This window comes from Phyllobates terribilis, unplaced genomic scaffold (genome assembly GCF_046119375.1).
Source record: "Phyllobates terribilis strain yellow unplaced genomic scaffold, ASM4611937v1 Scaffold_4__5_contigs__length_816908805, whole genome shotgun sequence".
Taxonomy (NCBI): Eukaryota; Metazoa; Chordata; class Amphibia; order Anura; family Dendrobatidae; genus Phyllobates; species Phyllobates terribilis.
Window position 1 is genome coordinate 19,894,081 of NW_027362764.1, and position 21,458 is coordinate 19,915,538.

Genomic DNA, 21,458 nt, shown 5'->3' on the forward strand with positions numbered 1-21,458 from the left:
CTCGCTCTTTGACCTGTGTCATCCCCTTAGTCGCTCGCTCTTTGACCTGTGTCATCCTCCAGGTCGCTCACTCTTTGACCTGTGTCATCCCCTAGGTCGCTCGCTCTTTGACCTGTGTCATCCCCTTAGTCGCTCGCTCTTTCACCTGTGTCATCCCCTTAGTCGCTCGCTCTATCACCTGTGTCATTCTCTAGGTCGCCCGTTCTTCGACTTGTGTCATCCCCTAGTTCGCTCTCTCTTTGACCTGTGTCATCCTCTAGGTCGCTCGCTCTTTCACCTGTGTCATCCCCTTAGTCGCCCGCTCTTTGACCTGTGTCATTCTCTAGGTCGCTTGCTCTTTGATCTGTGTCATTCTCTAGGTCACCCGCTCTTTGACCTGTGTCATCCTCTAGGTCGCTTGCTCTTTGACCTGTGTCATCCTCTAGGTCACCCGCTCTTTGACCTGTGTCATCCTCTAGGTTGCTCGCTCTTTGATCTGTGTCATCCCCTAGGTTGCTTGCTCTTTAACCTGTGTCATCCCCTAGGTCATTCGCTCTTTAACCTGTGTCATCCCGTAGGTTGCTCGCTCTTTGACCTGTGTCATTCTCTAGGTCACCAAATCTTTGACCTGTGCCATCGCATAGGTTGTTCGCTCTTTAACCGTGTCATCCCCTAAATCATTCGCTCTTTAACCTGTGTCATCCCTAGTCGCTCGCTCTTTGACCTGTGTCATCCTGTAGGTCGCTCGATTTTTGACGTGTGTCATACCTATTCGCTCGGTCTTTGACCTGTGTCATCCTCTAAGTCGCCTGTTCTTTGACTTATGTCATCCCTAGTCGCTCGCTCTTTGACCTGTGTCATCCTCTAGGTCGCTCGCTCTTTCACCTGTGTCATCCCCTTAGTCGCCCGCTCTTTGACCTGTGTCATCCCCCAGGTCGCCCGCTCTTTGACCTGTGTCATCCTCTAGGTCGCTCGCTCTTTGATCTGTGTCATCCCCTTAGTCGCCCGCTCTTTCACCTGTGTCATCACCTTAGTCGCCCGCTCTTTGACCTGTGTCATCCCCTTAGTCGCCCGCTCTTTGACCTGTGTCATCCTCTAGGTCGCTCACTCTTTGATCTGTGTCATCCCCTTAGTCGCCCGCTCATTGACCTGTGTCATCCCCTTAGTCGCCCGCTCTTTCACCTGTGTCATCCCCTAGGTCGCCCGCTCTTTGATCTGTGTCATCCCCTCAGTCGCCCGTTCTTTCACCTGTGTCATCCCCTAGGTCGCCCGCTCTTTCACCTGTGTCATTCCCTAGGTCGCCCGTTCTTTGACTTGTGTCATCACCTTAGTCACCCGCTCTTTGACCTGTGTCATCCTCTAGGTCGCTCGCTCTTTGATCTGTGTCATCCCCTTAGTCGCCCGCTCTTTGACCTGTGTCATCCCCTTAGTCGCTCGCTCTTTGACCTGTGTCATCCCCTTAGTCGCTCGGTCTTTCACCTGTGTCATCACCTTAGTCGCCCGCTCTTTGACCTGTGTCATCCCCTAGGTCGCCCGCTCTTTGACCTGTGTCATCCTCTAGGTCGCTCGCTCTTTGACCTGTGTCATCACCTTAGTCGCCTGCTCTATAACCCATGTCATCCCATAGGTCGCCCGATCTTTCACCTGTGTAATCCCCTAGGTTGCCCACTCTTTGACCTGAGTCTTCCTCTAGGTCACCCGCTCTTTGACCTGTGTCACCCCCTAGTTTGCTCGCTCTTTGACCTGTTGTCATCCCCTAGGTCTCTCGCTCTTTGACCTGTGTCATCGCCTACGTCGCTCGCTCTTTGACCTTTGTCATCCCCAAGGACGCTCGCTCTTTGACCTATGTCATCCCCAAGGACGCTCGCTCTTTGACCTGTGTCATCCCCTAGGTCGCTCGATCTTTGACCTGTGTCATCCCCTTGGTCGCCCGATCTTTGACCTGTGTCATCCCCTAGGTCGCTCGCTCTTTGACCTGTGTCATCCCCTAGGTCACCCGTTCTTTGATCTAGGTCATCCCCTTAATCACCCGCTCTTTGACCTTTGTCATCCCCTAGGTCGCTCGCTTTTTGACCTGTGCCATCCTCAAGGTCGCTCGCTCTTTGACCTGTGTCATCAACTTAGTCGCTCGCTCTTTCACCTGTGTCATCCCCTTAGTCGCTCGCTCTTTCACCTGTGTCATCCCCTTAGTCGCCACCTCTTTAACCTGTGTCATCCCCTTGGTCGCCCGTTCTTTCACCTCTGTCACCCCCTTAGTCGCTCGCTCTTTGACATGTGTCATCCCCTTAGTCGCTCGCTCTTTGACCTGTGTCATCCCCTTAGTCGCTCGCTCTTTGACCTGTGTCATCCTCCAGGTCGCTCACTCTTTGACCTGTGTCATACCCTAGGTCGCTCGCTCTTTGACCTGTGTCATCCCCTAGGTCGCCCGCTCTTTGACCTGTGTCATTCTCTAGGTCGCCCGCTCTTTGACCTGTGTCATCCCCTAGGTCGCCCGCTCTTTGACATGTGTCATCCCCTTAGTCGCTCGCTCTTTCACCTGTGTCATCCCCTTAGTCGCTCGCTCAATCACCTGTGTCATTCTCTAGGTCGCCCGTTCTTCGACTTGTGTCATCCCCTAGTTCGCTCTCTCTTTGACCTGTGCCATCCTCTAGGTCGCTCGCTCTTTCACCTGTGTCCTCCCCTTAGTTGCCCACTCTTTGACCTGTGTCATCCCCTTAGTCGCCGCTCTTTGACCTGTGTCATTCTCTAGGTCGCTTGATCTTTGGTCTGTGTAATTCTCTAGGTCACCCGCTCTTTGACCTGTGTCATTCTCTAGGTCGCTTGCTTTTTGACCTGTGTCATCCTCTAGGTCACCCGCTCTTTGACCTGTGTCATCCTCTAGGTCGCTCGCTCTTTGATCTCTGTCATCCCCTAGGTCACCCGCTCCTTGACCTGTGTCATCCTCTAGGTCACCCGTTCTTTGACCTGTGTCATCCTCTAGGTCACCCGATCTTTGACCTGTGTCATCCTCTAGGTCGCTCACTCTTTGATCTGTGTCATCCCCTTAGTCGCTCACTCTTTGATCTGTGTCATCCCCTTAGTCGCCCGCTCTTTCACCTGTGTCATCCCCTTAGTCGCCCGCTCTTTCACCTGTGTCATCCCCTTAGTCGCCCGCTCTTTCACCTGTGTCATCCTCTAGGTCGCTCGCTCTTTGACCTGTGTCATCCTCTAGGTCGCTTGCTCTTTGACCTGTGTCATCCTCTAGGTCGCCCGCTCTTTGATCTGTGTCATCCCTTTAGTCGCTCGCTCTTTGACCTGTATCATCCCTTTAGTCGCTCGGTCTTTCACATGTGTCATACCCTTAGTCGACCGCTCTTTCACCTGTGTCATCCCCTAGGTCGCCCGCTCTTTGACCTGTGTCATCCTCTAGGTCGCTTGCTCTTTGACCTGTGTCATCCCCTTTGTCGCCCGCTCTTTGACCTGTGTCCTCCCTTTAGTCGCTCGCTCTTTGACCTGTGTCATCCTCTAGGTCGCCCGCTCTTTGATCTGTGTCATCCCCTAGGTCGCTCTCTCTTTGACCTGTGTCATCCCCTTTGTCGCTCGCTTTTTGACCTGTGTCATCCTCTAGGTCATTCGCTCTTTAACCTGTGTCATTCCCTAGGTCGCCCGTTCGTTGACTTGTGTCATCACCTTAGTCGCTCGCTCTTTGACCTGTGCCATCCTCTAGGTCGCTCGCTCTTTGACTTGTGTGATCACCTTAGTCGCTCGCTCTTTCACCTGTGTCATCCCCTTAGTCGCCCTCTCTTTGACCTGTGTCATCCCCTTGGTCGCCCGCTCTTTCACCTGTGTCATCCCCTAGGTCGCTCGCTCTTTGACCTGTGTCATCCCCTAGGTCGCCAGCTCTTTGACCTGTGTCATCTCCCAGGTCGTCCACTCTTTGAATTTGTCATCCTCTAGGTCGCTCGCTCTTTCACCTGTGTCATCCCCTAGGTCGCCCGTTCTTTGACCTGTGTCATCCCCTTAGTCGCTCGCTCTTTGACCTGTGTCATCACCTTAGTCGCCCTCTCTTTCACCTGTGTCATCTACTAGGTCACCCGCTCTTTGACCTGTGTCATCCTCTAGGTCGCCCGCTCTTTGACCTGTGTCATCCTCTAGGTCGCTCTCTCTTTGACCTGTGTCATCACCTTAGTCGCCTGCTCTATAACCCATGTCATCCCATAGTTCGCCCGATCTTTCACCTGTGTAATCCCTTAGGTTGCCCACTCTTTGACCTATGTCATCCTCTAGGTCACCCGCTCTTTGACCTGTGTCACCCCCTAGGTCACTCGCGCTTTTACCTGTGTCATCCCCTAGGTCGCTCTCTCTTTAACTTGTGTCATGCCGTAGGTTGCTCGCTCTTTGACCTGTGTCATGCTCTAGGTCATTCGCTCTTTAACCTGTGTCATTCCCTAGGTCGCCCGTTCTTTGACTTGTGTCATCACCTTAGTCGCTCGCTCTTTGACCTGTGCCATCCTCTAGGTCGCCCGTTCTTTGACTTGTGTCATCACCTTAGTCGCTCGCTCTTTCACCTGTGCCATCCCCTTAGTCGCCCACTCTTTGACCTGTGTCATCCCCTTGGTCGCCCGCTCTTTCACCTGTGTCATCCCCTAGGTCTCTCGCTCTTTGACCTGTGTCATCCCCTAGGTCGCTCGCTTTCACCTGTGTCATCCCCTAGGTCGCTCGATCTTTGACCTGTGTCATCCCCTAGGTCGCCCGCTCTTTGACCTGTGTCATTCTCTAGGTCGCCCGCTCTCTGACCTGTGTCATCCCATAGGTCGCCCGCTCTTTGACCTGTGTCATCCCCTTAGTCGCTCGCTCTTTCAACTGTGTCATCCCCTTAGTCGCCCGTTCTTTGATCTGTGTCATCCCCTTGGTCGCCCGCTCTTTCACCTGTGTCATCCCCTTAGTCGCCCGCTCTTTCACCTGTGTCATCCCCTAGGTCGCCCGCTCTTTGACCTGTGTCATTCTCTAGGTCGCCCGTTCTTTGATTTGTGTCATCACCTTAGTCGCCCGCTCTTTGACTTGTGTCATTCTCTAGGTCGCTTGCTCTTTGACCTGTGTCATCCTCTAGGTCACCCTCTCTTTGACCTGTGTCATCCGCTAGGTCGCTCGCTCTTTGATCTGTGTCATCCCCTAGGTCGCCCGCTCTTTGACCTGTGTCATCCTCTAGGTCACCCGGACTTTGACCTGTGTCATCCTCTAGGTCGCTCGCTCTTTGATCTGTGTCATCACCTTAGTCACCCGCTCTTTGACCTGTGTCATCCTCTAGGTCGCTTACTCTTTGATTTGCGTCATCCCCTTAGTCGCCCGATCTTTCACCTGTGTCATCCCCTTAGTCGCCCGCTCTTTCACGTGTGTCATCCCCTTAGTCACCCGCTCTTTCACCTGTGTCATCCTCTAGGTCGCTCGCTCTTTGACCTGTGTCATCCCCTAGGTCGCCCGCTCTTTGATCTGTGTCATCCCCTTAGTCGCTCCCTCTTTCACCTGTGTCATCCCCTTAGTCGCTCGCTTTATCACCTGTGTCATTCTCTAGGTCGCCCGTTCTTCGACTTGTGTCATCCCCTAGTTCGCTCTCTCTTTGACCTGTGCCATCCTCTAGGTCGCTTGCTCTTTCACCTGTGTCATCCCCTTAGTCGCCCGCTCTGTGAACTGTGTCATTCTCTAGGTCGCTTGCTCTTTGATCTGTGTCATTCTCTAGGTCACCCGCTCTTTGACCTGTGTCATCCTCTAGGTCGCTTGCTCTTTGACCTGTGCCATCCTCTAGGTCGCTCGCTCTTTCACCACTGTCATCCCCTTAGTCGCCCGCTCTTTGACCTGTGTCATTCTCTAGGTCGCTTGCTCTTTCATCTGTGTCATTCTCTAGGTCACCCGCTCTTTGACCTGTGTCATCCTCTAGGTCGCTTGCTCTTTGACCTGTGTCATCCTCTAGGTCACCCTCTCTTTGACCTGTGTCATCCTCTAGGTCGCTCGCTCTTTGATCTGTGTCATCCCCTAGGTCACACGCTCTTTGACCTGTGTCATCCTCTAGGTCACCCGCACTTTGACCTGTGTCATCCTCTAGGTCGCTCGCTCTTTGATCTGTGTCATCACCTTAGTCACCCGCTCTTTGACTTGTGTCATCCTCTAGGTCGCTTACTCTTTGATCTGCGTCATCCCTTTAGTCGCCCGATCTTTCACCTTTGTCCTCCCCTTAGTTGTCCACTCTTTGACCTGTGTCATCCCCTAGGTCGCCCGCTCTTTGACCTGTGTCATTCTCTAGGTCGCCCGCTCTTTGACCTGTGTCATCCCCTAGGTCGCCCGCTCTTTGACCTGTGTCATCCCCTTAGTCGCCCGCTCTTTCACCTGTGTCATCCCCTTAGTCGCTCGCTCTATCACCTGTGTCATTCTCTAGGTCGCCCGTTCTTCGACTTGTGTCATCCCCTAGTTCGCTCTCTCTTTGACCTGTGCCATCCTCTAGGTCGCTCGCTCTTTCACCTCTGTCATCCCCTTAGTCGCCCGCTCTTTGACCTGTGTCATTCTCTAGGTCGCTTGCTCTTTCATCTGTGTCATTCTCTAGGTCACCCGCTTTTTGACCTGTGTCATCCTCTAGGTCGCTTGCTCTTTGACCTGTGTCATCCCCTAGGTCACCCACTCTTTGACCTGTGTCATCCTCTAGGTAACCCGTACTTTGACCTGTGTCATCCTCTAGGTCGCTCGCTCTTTGATCTGTGTCATCACCTTAGTCACCCACTCTTTGACCTGTGTCATCCTCTAGGTCGCTCACTCTATGATCTGTGTCATCCACTTAGTCGCCCGATCTTTCACCTGTGTCATCCCCTTAGTCGCCCTTTCTTTCACCTGTGTCATCCCCTTAGTCGCCCGCTCTTTCACCTGTGTCATCCTCTACGTCGCTCGCTCTTTGACGTGTGTCATCCCCTAGGTCGCCCGCTCTTTGATCTGTGTCATCCCTTTAGTCGCTCGCTCTTTGACCTGTGTCATCCCTTTAGTCGCTCGGTCTTTCACCTGTGTCATCCCCTTAGTCGCCCGCTCTTTGACTTGTGTCATCCCCTAGGTCGCCCGCTCTTTGACCTGTGTCATCCTCTAGGTCTCTTGCTCTTTGTCCTGTGTCATCCCCTTAGTTGTCCACTCTTTGACCTGTGTCATCCCCTAGGTCGCCCGCTCTTTTTTGACCTGTGTCATTCTCTTGGTCGCCCGCTCTTTGACCTGTGTAATCCCCTAGGTCGCCCGCTCTTTGACCTGTGTCATCCCCTTAGTCGCTCGCTCTTTCACCTGTGTCATCCCCTTAGTCGTCCGCTCTTTTACCTGTGTCATCCTCTAGGTCGCCCGCTCTTTCACCTGTGTCATCCACTTAGTCGCCCGCTCTTTAACCTGTGTCATCCCCTAGGTCGCCCGCTCTTTGACCTGTGTCATTCTCTAGGTCGCTTGCTCTTTGACCTGTGTCATCCCCTTAGTCGCTCGCTCTTTCACCTGTGTCATCCCCTTAGTCGCTCGCTCTATCACCTGTGTCATTCTCTAGGTCGCTCGTTCTTCGACTTGTGTCATCCCCTAGGTCACCCGCTCTTTGACCTGTGTCACCCCCTAGGTCAATCGCTCTTTAACCTGTGTCATCCCCTAGGTCGTTCGCTCTTTGACCTGTGTCATCCCCTAGGTCACTCGCTTTCACCTGTGTCATCCCCTAGGTCGCTCGCTGTTTGACCTGTGTCATCCCCTAGGTCGCCCGCTCTTTGACCTGTGTCATCCCCTAGGTCGCCCACTCTTTGACCTGTGTCATCCCCATAGTCGCTCGCTTTTTCACCTGTGTCATCCCCTTAGTCGCCCGCTCTTTGACCTATGTCATCCCCTTGGTCGCCCACTCTTTCACCTGTGTCATCCCCTTAGTAGCCCGCTCTTTCACCTGTGTCATCCCCTAGGTCGCCCGCTCTTTGACCTGTGTCATTCTCTAGGTCGCCCGTTCTTTGACTTGTGTCATCACCTTAGTCGCCCGCTCTTTGACCTGTGTCATGCTCTAGGTCACCCGCTCTTTGACCTGTGTCATCCTCTAGGTCGCTTGCTCTTTGACCTGTGTCATACCCTAGGTCACCCTTTCTTTGATCTGTGTCATCCTCTTAGTCACCCGCTCTTTGACCTTTGTCATCCCCTAGGTAGCTCGCTCTTTGACCTGTGTCATCTTCTAGGTCATTCGCTCTTTAACCTGTGTCATTCCCTAGGTCGCTCGCTCTTTGACCTGTGCCATCCTCTAGGTCGCTCGCTCTTTGACCTGTGTCATCCCCTTAGTCGCCCACTCTTTGACCTCTGTCATCCCCTTGGTCGCCCGCTTTTTCCCCTGTGTCATCCCCTTAGTTGCTCGCTCTTTGACCTGTGTCATCCCCTTAGTCGCTCGCTCTTTGACCTGTGTCATCCTCTAGGTCGCTCACTCTTTGACCTGTGTCATCCCCTAGGTCGCTCGCTCTTTGAACTGTGTCATCCCCTAGGTCGCCCGCTCTTTAACCTGTGTCATTCTCTAGGTCGCCCGCTCTTTGACCTGTGTCATCCCCTAGGTCGCCCGCTCTTTGACCTGTGTCATCCCCTTAGTTGCTCGCTCTTTCACCTGTGTCATCCCCTTAGTCGCGTGCTCTTTGACCTGTGTCATTCCCTTGATCGCCCGCTCTTTCACCTGTGCCATCCTCTAGGTCGCTTGCTCTTTGACCTGTGTCATCCTCTAGGTCACCCTCTCTTTGACCTGTGTCATCCTCTAGGTCGCTTGCTCTTTGATCTGTGTCATCCCCTAGGTCACCCGCTCTTTGACCTGTGTCATCCTCTAGGTCGCTCGCTCTTTGATCTGTGTCATCACCTTAGTCACCCGCTCTTTGACCTGTGTCATCCTCTAGGTCGCTTGCTCTTTGATCTGTGTCATCCCCTAGGTCACCCGCTCTTTGACCTGTGTCATCCTCTAGGTCGCCCGCTCTTTGACCTGTGTCATCCCCTAGGTCGCCCGCTCTTTGACCTGTGTCATCCCCTTAGTTGCTCGCTCTTTCACCTGTGTCATCCCCTTAGTCGCGTGCTCTTTGACCTGTGTCATTCCCTTGATCGCCCGCTCTTTCACCTGTGCCATCCTCTAGGTCGCTTGCTCTTTGACCTGTGTCATCCTCTAGGTCACCCTCTCTTTGACCTGTGTCATCCTCTAGGTCGCTTGCTCTTTGATCTGTGTCATCCTCTAGGTCATCCGCACTTTGACCTGTGTCATCCTCTAGGTCGCTCGCTCTTTGATCTGTGTCATCACCTTAGTCACCCGCTCTTTGACCTGTGTCATCCTCTAGGTCGCTTACTCTTTGATCTGCGTCATCCCTTTAGTCGCCCGATCTTTCACCTTTGTCCTCCCCTTAGTTGTCCACTCTTTGACCTGTGTCATCCCCTAGGTCGCCCACTCTTTGACCTGTGTCATTCTCTAGGTCGCCCGCTCTTTGACCTGTGTCATCCCCTAGGTCGCCCGCTCTTTGACCTGTGTCATCCCCTTAGTCGCCCGCTCTTTCACCTGTGTCATCCCCTTAGTCGCTCGCTCTATCACCTGTGTCATTCTCTAGGTCGCCCGTTCTTCAACTTGCGTCATCCCCTAGTTCGCTCTCTCTTTGACCTGTGTCATCCCCTAGGTCGCCCGCTCTTTGACCTGTGTCATCCCCTTAGTCGCTCGCTCTTTCACCTGTGTCATCCCCTTAGTCGCCCACTCTTTTACCTGTGTCATCCTCTAGGTCGCCCGCTCTTTCACTTGTGTCATCCACTTAGTCGCCCGCTCTTTAACCTGTGTCATCCCCTAGGTCGCCCGCTCTTTGACCTGTGTCATTCTCTAGGTCGCTTGCTCTTTGACCTGTGTCATCCCCTTAGTCGCTCGCCCTTTCACCTGTGTCATCCCCTTAGTCGCTCGCTCTATCACCTGTGTCATTCTCTAGGTCGCCCGTTCTTCGACTTTTGTCATCCCCTAGGTCACCCGCTCTTTGACCTGTGTCACCCCCTAGGTCACTCGCTCTTTCACCTGTGTCATCCCCTAGGTCGCTCTTTCTTTAACTTGTGTCATCCCGTAGGTTGCTCGCTCTTTGACCTGTGTCATCCTCTAGGTCATTCGCTCTTTAACCTGTGTCATTCCCTAGGTCGCACGTTCTTTGACTTGTGTCATCACCTTAGTCACTCGCTCTTTGACCTGTGCCATCCTCTAGGTCGCCCGTTCTTTTACTTGTGTCATCACCTTAGTCGCTCGCTCTTTCACCTGTGTCATCCTCTAGGTCGCCCGCTCTTTGAGCTGTGACATCCCCTTGGTCGCCCGCTCTTTCACCTGTGTCATCCACTAGGTCTCTCGCTCTTTCACCTGTGTCATCCCCTAGGTCGTCCGCTCTTTCACCTGAGTCATCCCCTAGGTCTCTCGCTCTTTGATCTGTGTCATTCCCTTGGTCGCCCGCTTTTTCACCTGTGTCATCCCCTAGGTCGCTCGCTCTTTGACCTGTGTCATCCCCTAGGTCGCTCGCTTTCACCTGTGTCATCCCCTAGGTCGCTCGCTGTTTGACCTGTGTCATCCCCTAGGTCGCCCGCTCTTTGACCTGTGTCATCCCCTAGGTCGCCCGCTCTTTGACCTGTGTCATCCCCATAGTCGCTCGCTTTTTCACCTGTGTCATCCCCTTAGTCGCCCGCTCTTTGACCTATGTCATCCCCTTGGTCGCCCGCTCTTTCACCTGTGTCATCCCCTTAGTAGCCCGCTCTTTCACCTGTGTCATCCCCTAGGTCGCCCGCTCTTTGACCTGTGTCATTCTCTAGGTCGCCCATTCTTTGACTTGTGTCATCACCTTAGTCGCCCGCTCTTTGACCTGTGTCATTCTTTAGGTCACCCGCTCTTTGACCTGTGTCATCCTCTAGGTCGCTTGCTCTTTGAAATGTGTCATACCCTAGGTCACCCGTTCTTTGATCTGTGTCATCCTCTTAGTCACCCGCTCTTTGACCTTTGTCATCCCCTAGGTAGCTCGCTCTTTGACCTGTGTCATCTTCTAGGTCATTCGCTCTTTAACCTGTGTCATTCCCTAGGTTGCTCGCTCTTTGACCTGTGCCATCCTCTAGGTCGCTCGCTCTTTGACCTGTGTCATCACCTTAGTCGCTCGCTCTTTCACCTGTGTCATCCCCTTAGTCGCCCACTCTTTGACCTCTGTCATCCCCTTGGTCGCCCGCTTTTTCCCCTGTGTCATCCCCTTAGTCGCTCGCTCTTTGACCTGTGTCATCCCCTTAGTCGCTTGCTCTTTGACCTGTGTCATCCTCTAGGTCGCTCACTCTTTGACCTGTGTCATCCCCTAGGTCGCTCGCTCTTTCACCTGTGTAATCCCCTTAGTCGCGTACTCTTTGACCTGTGTCATCCCCTTGATCGCCCGCTCTTTCACCTGTGTCATTCACTTAGTCGCCCGCTCTTTAACCTGTGTCATCCCCTAGGTCGCCCGCTCTTTGACCTGTGTCATTCTCTAGGTCGCTTGCTCTTTGACCTGTGTCATCCCCTTAGTCGCTCGCTCCTTCACCTGTGTCATCCCCTTAGTCGCTCGCTCTATCACCTGTGTCATTCTCTAGGTCGCCCGTTCTTCGACTTGTGTCATTCCCTAGTTCGCTCTCTCTTTGACCTGTGCCATCCTCTAGGTTGCTCGCTCTTTGACCTGTGTCATCCCCTTAGTCGCCCGCTCTTTGACCTGTGTCATTCTCTAGGTCGCTTGCTCTTTGATCTGTTTCATTCTCTAGGTCACCCGCTCTTTGACCTGTGTCTTTCTCTAGGTCGCCCGCTCTTTGATCTGTGTCATCCCTTTAGTCGCTCGCTCTTTGACCTGTGTCATCCCTTTAGTCACTCGGTCTTCCACTTGTGTCATCCCCTTAGTCGCCCGCTCTTTGACCTGTGTCATCCTCTAGGTCGCTTCCTCTTTGACCTGTGTCATCCCCTTAGTCGCCCGCTCTTTCACCTGTGTCCTCCCCTTAGTCGCTCGCTCTTTGACCTGTGTCATCCTCTAGGTCGCCCGCTCTTTGATCTGTGTCATCCTCTAGGTCATTCGCTCTTTAACCTGTGTTATTCCCTAAGTCGCCCGTTCTTTGAGTTGTGTCATCACCTTAGTCGCTTGATCTTTGACCTGTGTCATCCTCTAGGTCGCTTGCTCTTTGACCTGTGTCATCCCCTTAGTCGCCCGCTCTTTCACCTGTGTCATCCCCTTAGTCGCTCGCTCTATCACCTGTGTCATTCTCTTGGTCACCCGTTCTTTGACCTGTGTCATCCCCTAGGTCGCTGTCACGGGTGTGTCGCCACGAAGATCGTCACGATTACACAGCCTGACTTCTCGCAGCTGACTTTTTGGTGCTTTGTGTTTTTCGGCAGTGAGGGAGTTAATTCTCTCTCTCTGTGCTAGACGAGGTCCAGCCTCGCCCAGCTGCAATCAATGCTGCTGTAGTGGGACTCCTTCAAATGCCTGCTGGTCTGTTAGGGAAGTGTCGGTGAAAGCATTTCATGCAGACTAACAGAGCGGATCGTGGTATTTGAAGTTTCAGAGATAAGTGTATTTGGAGTGTTTTTTCCCTTCCTCGCTTTATCATTTATCTCCTTTCCCGTTGGTGTTCCCTCTGTTGTAGTTGTGTAGTTTTTGTATGCAAGGTGGTTTTGGTTTTTCCCTTGTACTGTCTCGTTCGTCTAAGTACTGTGTGTGGGCATATTATTACTTGTCCCCTTTTGTTGTGATCGGGGTCCTTCTCAGGACTAGATTACTTAGGTGCAGGGATCCTCAGGAGGTAGGGGTTACGCTGGCGGCCTGGACCTCTGTACCTTTAACAGTACCTCCAGGTTGAGGGATTAGTCAGGGCCCCAGCTTAGGGTCAGCTTAGGCCCCCTACCTCCAGTATACATCCTCTAGGTCGCCCGATCTTTGATCTGTGTCATCCCCTAGGTCGCTCGCTCTTTGACCTGTGTCATCCCTTTAGTCGCCCGCTCTTTGACCTGTGTCATCCCTTTAGTCGCTCGCTCTTTGATCTGTGTCATCCCTTTAGTCGCTCTGTCTTTGACCTGTGTCATCCCCTAGGTCGCTTGCTCTTTGACCTGTTTCATCCCCTTAGTCACCCCCTCTTTGACCTGTGTCATCCCCTTAGTCGCTCGCTCTTTGACCTGTGTCATCCCCTAGGTCGCTCGCTCTTAGACCTGTGTCATCCCCTTAGTCGCCCGCTCTTTGACCTGTGTCATCCTCTAGGTCGCTGGCTCTTTGACCTACGTCATCCCCTTAGTCGCCCGCTCTTTGACCTGTGTCATCCCCTTAGTCGCTCGTTCTTTGACCTGTGTCATCCCCTTGGTCGCCCGCTCTTTCACCTGTGTCGTCCCCTAGGTCGCTCGCTCTTTGACCTGTGTCATCGCCTAGGTCGCTCGCTTTCAGCTTTGTCATCCCCTAGGTCGCTCGCTCTTTGACCTGTGTCATTCTCTAGGTCGTCCGCTCTTTGACCTGTGTCATCCTCTAGGTCGCTTGCTCTTTCACCTGTGTCCTCCCCTTAGTCGCTCGCTCTTTGACCTGTGTCATCCTCTAGGTCGCCCGCTCTTTGATCTGTGTCATCCTCTAGGTCATTCGCTCTTTAACCTGTGTTATTCCCTAGGTCGCCCGTTCTTTGACTTGTGTCATCACCTTAGTCGCTTGATCTTTTACCTGTGTCATTCTCTTGGTCGCCCATTCTTTGACCTGTGTCATCCCCTAGGTCGCTCGCTCTTTGACCTGTGTCATCCCCTAGGTCGCCCGCTCTTTGACCTGTGTCATCCCCTAGGTCGCCCGCTCTTTCACCTGTGTCATCCCCTTAGTCGCTCGCTCTTTGACCTGTGTCATCCTCTAGGTCGCCCGATCTTTGATCTGTGTCATCCCCTAGGTCGCTCGCTCTTTGACCTGAGTCATCCCTTTAGTCGCCCGCTCTTTGACCTGTGTCATCCCTTTAGTCACTCGCTCTTTGATCTGTGTCATCCCATTAGTCGCTCGCTCTTTGACCTGTGTCATCCTCTAGGTCGCCCGATCTTTGATCTGTGTCATCCCCTAGGTCGCTCGCTCTTTGACCTGTGTCATCCCTTTAGTCGCCCGCTCTTTGACCTGTGTCATCCTCTAGTCGCTCGCTCTTTGATCTGTGTCATCCCATTAGTCGCTCTCTCTTTGGCCTCTGTCATCCCCTAGGTCGCTCGCTCTTTGACCTGTTTCATTCCCTTATTCACCCGCTCTTTGACCTGTGTCATCCCCTTAGTCGCTCGCTCTTTGACCTGTGTCATCCCCTAGGTCGCTCGCTCTTAGACCTGTGTCATCCCCTTAGTCGCCCGCTCTTTGACTTGTGTCATCCTCTAGGTCGCTGGCTCTTTGACCTACGTCATCCCCTTGGTCGCCCGCTCTTTCACCTGTGTCATCCCCTAGGTCTCTCGCTCTTTGACCTGTGTCATCCCCTAGGTTACCCGCTCTTTGACCTGTGTCATTCTCTAGGTCGCCCGCTCTTTGACCTGTGTCATCCCCTAGGTCGCCCGCTCTTTGACCTATGTCATCCCCTTAGTCGCTCGCTCTTTCACCTGTATCATCCCCTTAGTCGCCAGCTCTTTGACCTGTGTCATCCCCCTGATCGCCCGCTCTTTCACCTGTGTCATCCCCTTAGTCACCCGCTCTTTCACCTGTGTCATCCCCTAGGTCGCCCCCTCTTTGACCTGTGTCATTCTCTAGGTCGCTTGCTCTTTGACTTGTGTCATCACCTTAGTCGCCCGCTCTATGACCTGTGTCATTCTCTAGGTCACCCGTTCTTTGACCTGTGTCATCCTCTGGGTCGCTTGCTCTTTGACCTGTGTCATCCTCTAGGTCACTTTCTCTTTGACCTGTGTCATCCCCTTAGTCGCTCGCTCTTTCACCTGTGTCATCCCCTTAGTCGCTCGCTCTATCACCTGTGTCATCCTCTAGGTCGCCCGTTCTACGACTTGTGTCATCCCCTAGTTCGCTCTCTCTTTGACCTGTGCCATCCTCTAGGTCGCTCGCTCTTTCACCTGTGTCATCCCCTTAGTCGCTCACTTTTTCACCTGTGTCATCCTCTAGGTCGCCCGATCTTTGATCTGTGTCATCCCCTAGGTCGCTCGCTCTTTGACCTGTGTCATCCCTTTAGTCGCCCGCTCTTTGACCTGTGTCATCCCTTTAGTCGCTCGCTCTTTGATCTGTGTCATCCCTTTAGTCGCTCTGTCTTTGACCTGTGTCATCCCCTAGGTCGCTTGCTCTTTGACTTGTTTCATCCCCTTAGTCACCCCCTCTTTGACCTGTGTCATCCCCTTAGTCGCTCGCTCTTTGACCTGTGTCATCCCCTAGGTCGCTCGCTCTTAGACCTGTGTCATCCCCTTAGTCGCCCGCTCTTTGACCTGTGTCATCCTCTAGGTCGCTGGCTCTTTGACCTACGTCATCCCCTTAGTCGCCCGCTCTTTGACCTGTGTCATCCCCTTAGTCGCTCGTTCTTTGACCTGTGTCATCCCCTTGGTCGCCCGCTCTTTCACCTGTGTCGTCCCCTAGGTCGCTCGCTCTTTGACCTGTGTCATCGCCTAGGTCGCTCGCTTTCACCTTTGTCATCCCCTAGGTCGCTCGCTCTTTGACCTGTGTCATTCCCTAGGTCACCCGCTCTTTGACCTGTGTCATTCTCTAGGTCGTCCGCTCTTTGACCTGTGTCATCCTCTAGGTCGCTTGCTCTTTGACCTGTGTCATCCCCTTAGTCGCCCGCTCTTTCACGTGTGTCCTCCCCTTAGTCGCTCGCTCTTTGACCTGCGTCATCCTCTAGGTCGCCCGCTCTTTGATCTGTGTCATCCTCTAGGTCATTCGCTCTTTAACCTGTGTTATTCCCTAGGTCGCCCGTTCTTTGACTTGTGTCATCACCTTAGTCGCTTGATCTTTTACCTGTGTCATTCTCTTGGTCGCCCGTTCTTTGACCTGTGTCATCCCCTTGGTCGCTCGCTCTTTGACCTGTGTCATCCCCTAGGTCGCCCGCTCTTTGACCTGTGTCATCCCCTAGGTCGCCCGCTCTTTCACCTGTGTCATCCCCTTAGTCGCTCGCTCTTTGACCTGTGTCATCCTCTAGGTCGCCCGATCTTTGATCTGTGTCATCCCCTAGGTGGCTCGCTCTTTGACCTGTGTCATCTCTTTAGTCGCCCGCTCTTTGACCTGTGTCATCCCTTTAGTCGCTCGCTCTTTGATCTGTGTCATCCCATTAGTCGCTCGCTCTTTGACCTGTGTCATCCTCTAGGTCGCCCGATCTTTGATCTGTGTCATCCCCTAGGTCGCTCGCTCTTTGACCTGTGTCATCCCTTTAGTCGCCCGCTCTTTGACCTGTGTCATCCTCTAGTCGCTCGCTCTTTGATCTGTGTCATCCCATTAGTCGCTCTCTCTTTGGCCTGTGTCATCCCCTAGGTCGCTCGCTCTTTGACCTGTTTCATTCCCTTATTCACCCGCTCTTTGACCTGTGTCATCCCCTTAGTCGCTCGCTCTTTGACCTGTGTCATCCCCTAGGTCGCTCGCTCTTAGACCTGTGTCATCCCCTTAGTCGCCCGCTCTTTGACTTGTGTCATCCTCTAGGTCGCTGGCTCTTTGACCTACGTCATCCCCTTGGTCGCCCGCTCTTTCACCTGTGTCATCCCCTAGGTCGCTCGCTCTTTGACCTGTGTCATCCCCTAGGTTACCCGCTCTTTGACCTGTGTCATTCTCTAGGTCGCCCGCTCTTTGACCTGTGTCATCCCCTAGGTCGCCCGCTCTTTGACCTATGTCATCCCCTTAGTCGCTCGCTCTTTCACCTGTATCATCCCCTTAGTCGCCAGCTCTTTGACCTGTGTCATCCCCCTGATCGCCCGCTCTTTCACCTGTGTCATCCCCTTAGTCACCCGCTCTTTCACCTGTGTCATCCCCTAGGTCGCCCCCTCTTTGACCAGTGTCATTCTCTAGGTCGCTTGCTCTTTGACTTGTGTCATCACCTTAGTCGCCCGCTCTATGACCTGTGTCATTCTCTAGGTCACCCGTTCTTTGACCTGTGTCATCCTCTGGGTCGCTTGCTCTTTGACCTGTGTCATCCTCTAGGTCACTTTCTCTTTGACCTGTGTCATCCCCTTAGTCGCTTGCTCTTTCACCTGTGTCATCCCCTTAGTCGCTCGCTCTATCACCTGTGTCATCCTCTAGGTCGCCCGTTCTACGACTTGTGTCATCCCCTAGTTCGCTCTCTCTTTGACCTGTGCCATCCTCTAGGTCGCTCGCTCTTTCACCTGTGTTATCCCCTTAGTCGCCCGCACTTTGACCTGTGTCATCCCTTTAGTCGCTCGCTCTTTGACCTGTCTCATCCCTTTAGTCGCTCGGTCTTTCACCTGTGTCATCCCCTTAGTCGCCCGCTCTTTGACCTGTGTCATCCCCTAGATCGCCCGCTCTTTGACCTGTGTCATCCTCTAGGTCGCTTGCTCTTTGACCTGTGTCATCCCCTTAGTCTCCCGCTCTTTCACCTGTGTCCTCCCCTTAGTTGCCCACTCTTTGACCTGTGTCATCCTCTAGGTCACCCGCTCTTTGACCTGTGTCACCCTCTAGGTCACTCGCTCTTTAACCTGTGTCATCCCCTAGGTCGCTCTCTCTTTAACTTGTGTCATCCCGTAGGACACTCGCTCTTTGACCTGTGTCATCCTCTAGGTCATTTGCTCTTTAACCTGTGCCGTTCCCTAGGACGCCCGTTCTTTGACTTGTGTCATCACCTTAGTCACTCGCTCTTTCACCTGTGTCATCCCCTTAGCCGCCCGCTCTTTCACCTGTGTCATCCCCTTAGTCGCCCGCTCATTGACCTGTGTCATCCCCTTGGTCGCCCGCTCTTTAACCTGTGTCATCCCCTAGGTCTCTCGCTCTTTGACCTGTGTCATACCCTAGGTCGCCCACTCTTTGACCTTTGTCATCCCCTAGGTCGCGCGCTCTTTGACCTGTGTCATCCCCTTATTCGCTCGCTTTTTCACCTGTGTCATCCCCTTAGTCGCCCGCTCTTTGACCTATGTCATCCCCTTGGTCGCCCGCTCTTTCACCTGTGTCATCCCCTTAGTCGCCCGCTCTTTCACCTGTGTCATCCCCTAGGTCGCCCGCTCTTTGACCTGTGTCATCCCCTAGGTCGCCCGCTCTTTGACCTGTGTCATTGTCTAGGTCGCCCGTTCTTTGACTTGTGTCATCACCTTAGTCGCCCGCTCTTTGACCTGTGTCATTCTCTAGGTCACCCCCTCTTTGACCTGTGTCATCCCTTTAGTCTCTCGGTCTTTCACCTGTGTCATCCCCTTAGTCGCCAGCTCTTTGACCTGTGTCATCCCCTAGGTCACCCGTTCTTTGATCTGTGTCATCCTCTTAGTCACCCGCTCTTTGACCTTTGTCATCCCCTAGGTCGCTCGCTCTTTGACCTGTGTCATCTTCTAGGTCATTCTCTCTTTAACCTGTGTCATTCCCTAGGTCGCTCGCTCTTTGACCTGTGCCATCCTCTAGGTCGCTCGCTCTTTGACCTGTGTCATCACTTTAGTCGCTCGCTCTTTGACCTGTGTCATCACTTTAGTCGCTCGCTCTTTCACCTGTGTCATCCCCTTAGTCGCTCGGTCTTTCACCTGTGTCATCCCCTTAGTCGCCCACTCTTTGACCTCTGTCATCTCCTTGGTCGCCCGCTCTTTCCCCTGTGTCATCCCCTTAGTCGCTCGCTCTTTGACCTGTGTCATCCCCTTAGTCGCTCACTCTTTGACCTGTGTCATCCTCTAGGTCGCTCACTCTTTGACCTGTGTCATCCCCTAGGTCGCTCGCTCTTTGAACTGTGTCATCCCCTAGGTCGCCCGCTCTTTGACCTGTGTCATTCTCTAGGTCGCCCGCTCTTTGACCTGTGTCATCCCCTAGGTCGCCCGCTCTTTGACCTGTGTCATCCCCTTAGTCGCTCGCTCTTTCACCTGTGTCATCCCCTTAGTCGCTTGCTCTTTGACCTGTGTCATCCCCTTGATCGCCCGCTCTTTCACCTGTGTCATCCACTTAGTCGCCCGCTCTTTAACCTGTGTCATCCCCTAGGTCGCCCGCTCTTTGACCTGTGTCATTCTCTAGGTCGCTTGCTCTTTGACCTGTGTCATCCCCTTAGTCGTCTGCTCTATAACCCATGTCATCCCATAGGTCGCCCGATCTTTCACCTGTGTAATCCCCTAGGTTGCCCACTCTTTGACCTGTGTCTTCCTCTAGGTCACCCGCTCTTTGACCTGTGTCACCCTCTAGGTTGCTCGCTCTTTGACCTGTTGTCATCCCCTAGGTCTCTCGCTCTTTGACCTGTGTCATCGCCTACGTCGCTCGCTCTTTGACCTTTGTCATCCCCAAGGACGCTCGCTCTTTGACCTGTGTCATCCCCAAGGACGCTCGCTCTTTGACCTGTGTCATCCCCTAGGTCGCCCGATCTTTGACCTGTGTCATCCTCCAGGTCGCTCACTCTTTGACCTGTGTCATCCCCTAGGTCGCTCGCTCTTTGACCTGTGTCATCCCCTTAGTCGCTCGCTCTTTCACCTGTGTCATTCTTTTAGTCGCCCGCTCTTTGACCTGTGTCATCCCTTTAGTCGCTCGCTCTTTGATCTGTGTCATCCTCTAGTCGCTCGCTCTTTGATCTGTGTCATCCCCTTAGTCGCTCTCTCTTTGACCTGTGTCATCCCCTAGGTCGCTCGCTCTTTGACCTGTGTCATCCCCTTAGTCACCCGCTCTTTGACCTGTGTCCTCCCCTTAGTCGCTCGCTCTTTGACCTGTGTCATCCCCTAGGTCGCTCGCTCTTAGACCTGTGTCATCCCCTTAGTCGCCCGCTCTTTGACCTGTGTCATCCTCTAGGTCGCTGGCTCTTTGACCTGTGTCATCCCCTAGGTCGCTCGCTCTTTGACCTGTGTCATCCCCTTAGTCGCTCGCTCTTTGACCTGTGTCATCCCCTTGGTCGCCCGCTCTTTCACCTGTGTCATCCCCTAGGTCGCTCGCTCTTTGACCTGTGTCATCCCCTAGGTCGCCCGCTCTTTGACCTGTGTCATTCTCTAGGTTGCCCGCTCTTTGACCTGTGTCATCCCCTAGTTCGCCCTCTCTTTGACCTATGTCATCCGCTTAGTCGCTCGCTCTTTCACCTGTGTCATCCTCTTAGTCGCCAGCTCTTTGACCTGTGTCATCCCCTTCATCGCCCGCTCTTTCACCTGTGTCATCCCCTTAGTCGCCCGCTCTTTCACCTGTGTAATCCCCTAGGTCGCCCGCTCTTTGACCTGTGTCATTCTCTAGGTCGCTCGCTTTTTGATTTGTGTCATCACCTTAGTCGCCCGCTCTTTGACCTGTGTCATTCTCTAGGTCACCCGTTCTTTGACCTGTGTCATCCTCTGGGCAGCTTGCTCTTTGACCTGTGTCATCCTCTAGGTCGCTCGCTCTTTGACCTGTTTCATCCCCTTAGTTGCTCGATCTTTGACCTGTGTCATCCCATCCCCTAGGTCGCTCGCTCTTAGACCTGTGTCATCCTCTAGGTCACTCGCTCTTTGACCTGTGTCATCCCCTTAGTCGCTCGCTCTTTGACCTGTGTCATCCTCTAGGTCACTCGCTCTTTGACCTGTGTCATCCCCTTAGTCGCTCGCTCTTTGACCTGTGTCATCCCCTAAGTCGCTCGCTCTTAGACCTGTGTCATCCCCTTAGTCGCCTGCTCTTTGACCTGTGTCATCCTCTAGGTCGCTGGCTCTTTGACCTATGTCATCCCCTTAGTCGCCCGCTCTTTGACCCGTGTCATCCCCTTAGTCGCTCGCTCTTTGACCTGTGTCATCCCCTTGGTCGCCCGCTCTTTCACCTGTGTCATCCCCTAGGTCGCTCGCTCTTTGACCTGTGTCATCGCCTAGGTCGCTAGCTTTCACCTGTGTCATCCCCTAGGTCGCTCGCTCTTTGACCTGTGTCATCCCCTAGGTCATCCGCTCTTTGATCTGTGTCATCCCTCTAGTCGCCCGCTCTGTGACCTGTGTCATTCTCTACGTCGCTTGCTCTTTGACCTGTGTCATTCTCTAGGTCGCCCGCTCTTTGATCTGTGTCATCCCTTTAGTCGCTCGCTCTTTGACCTGTGTCATCCCTTTAGTCACTCGGTCTTCCACCTGTGTCATCCCCTTAGTCGCCCGCTCTTTGACCTGTGTCATCCTCTAGGTCGCTTGCTCTTTGACCTGTGTCATCCCCTTAGTCGCCCGCTCTTTCACCTGTGTTCTCCCCTTAGTCGCTCGCTCTTTGACCTGTGTCATCCTCTAGGTCGCCCGCTCTTTGACCTGTGTCATCCTCTAGGTCGCTTGCTCTTTGACCTGTGTCATCCCCTTAGTCGCCCGCTCTTTCACCTGTGTCCTCCCCTTAGTCGCTCGCTCTTTGACCTGTGTCATCCTCTAGGTCGCCCGTTCTTTGACTTGTGTCATCACCTTAGTCGCTTGATCTTTGACCTGTGCCATCCTC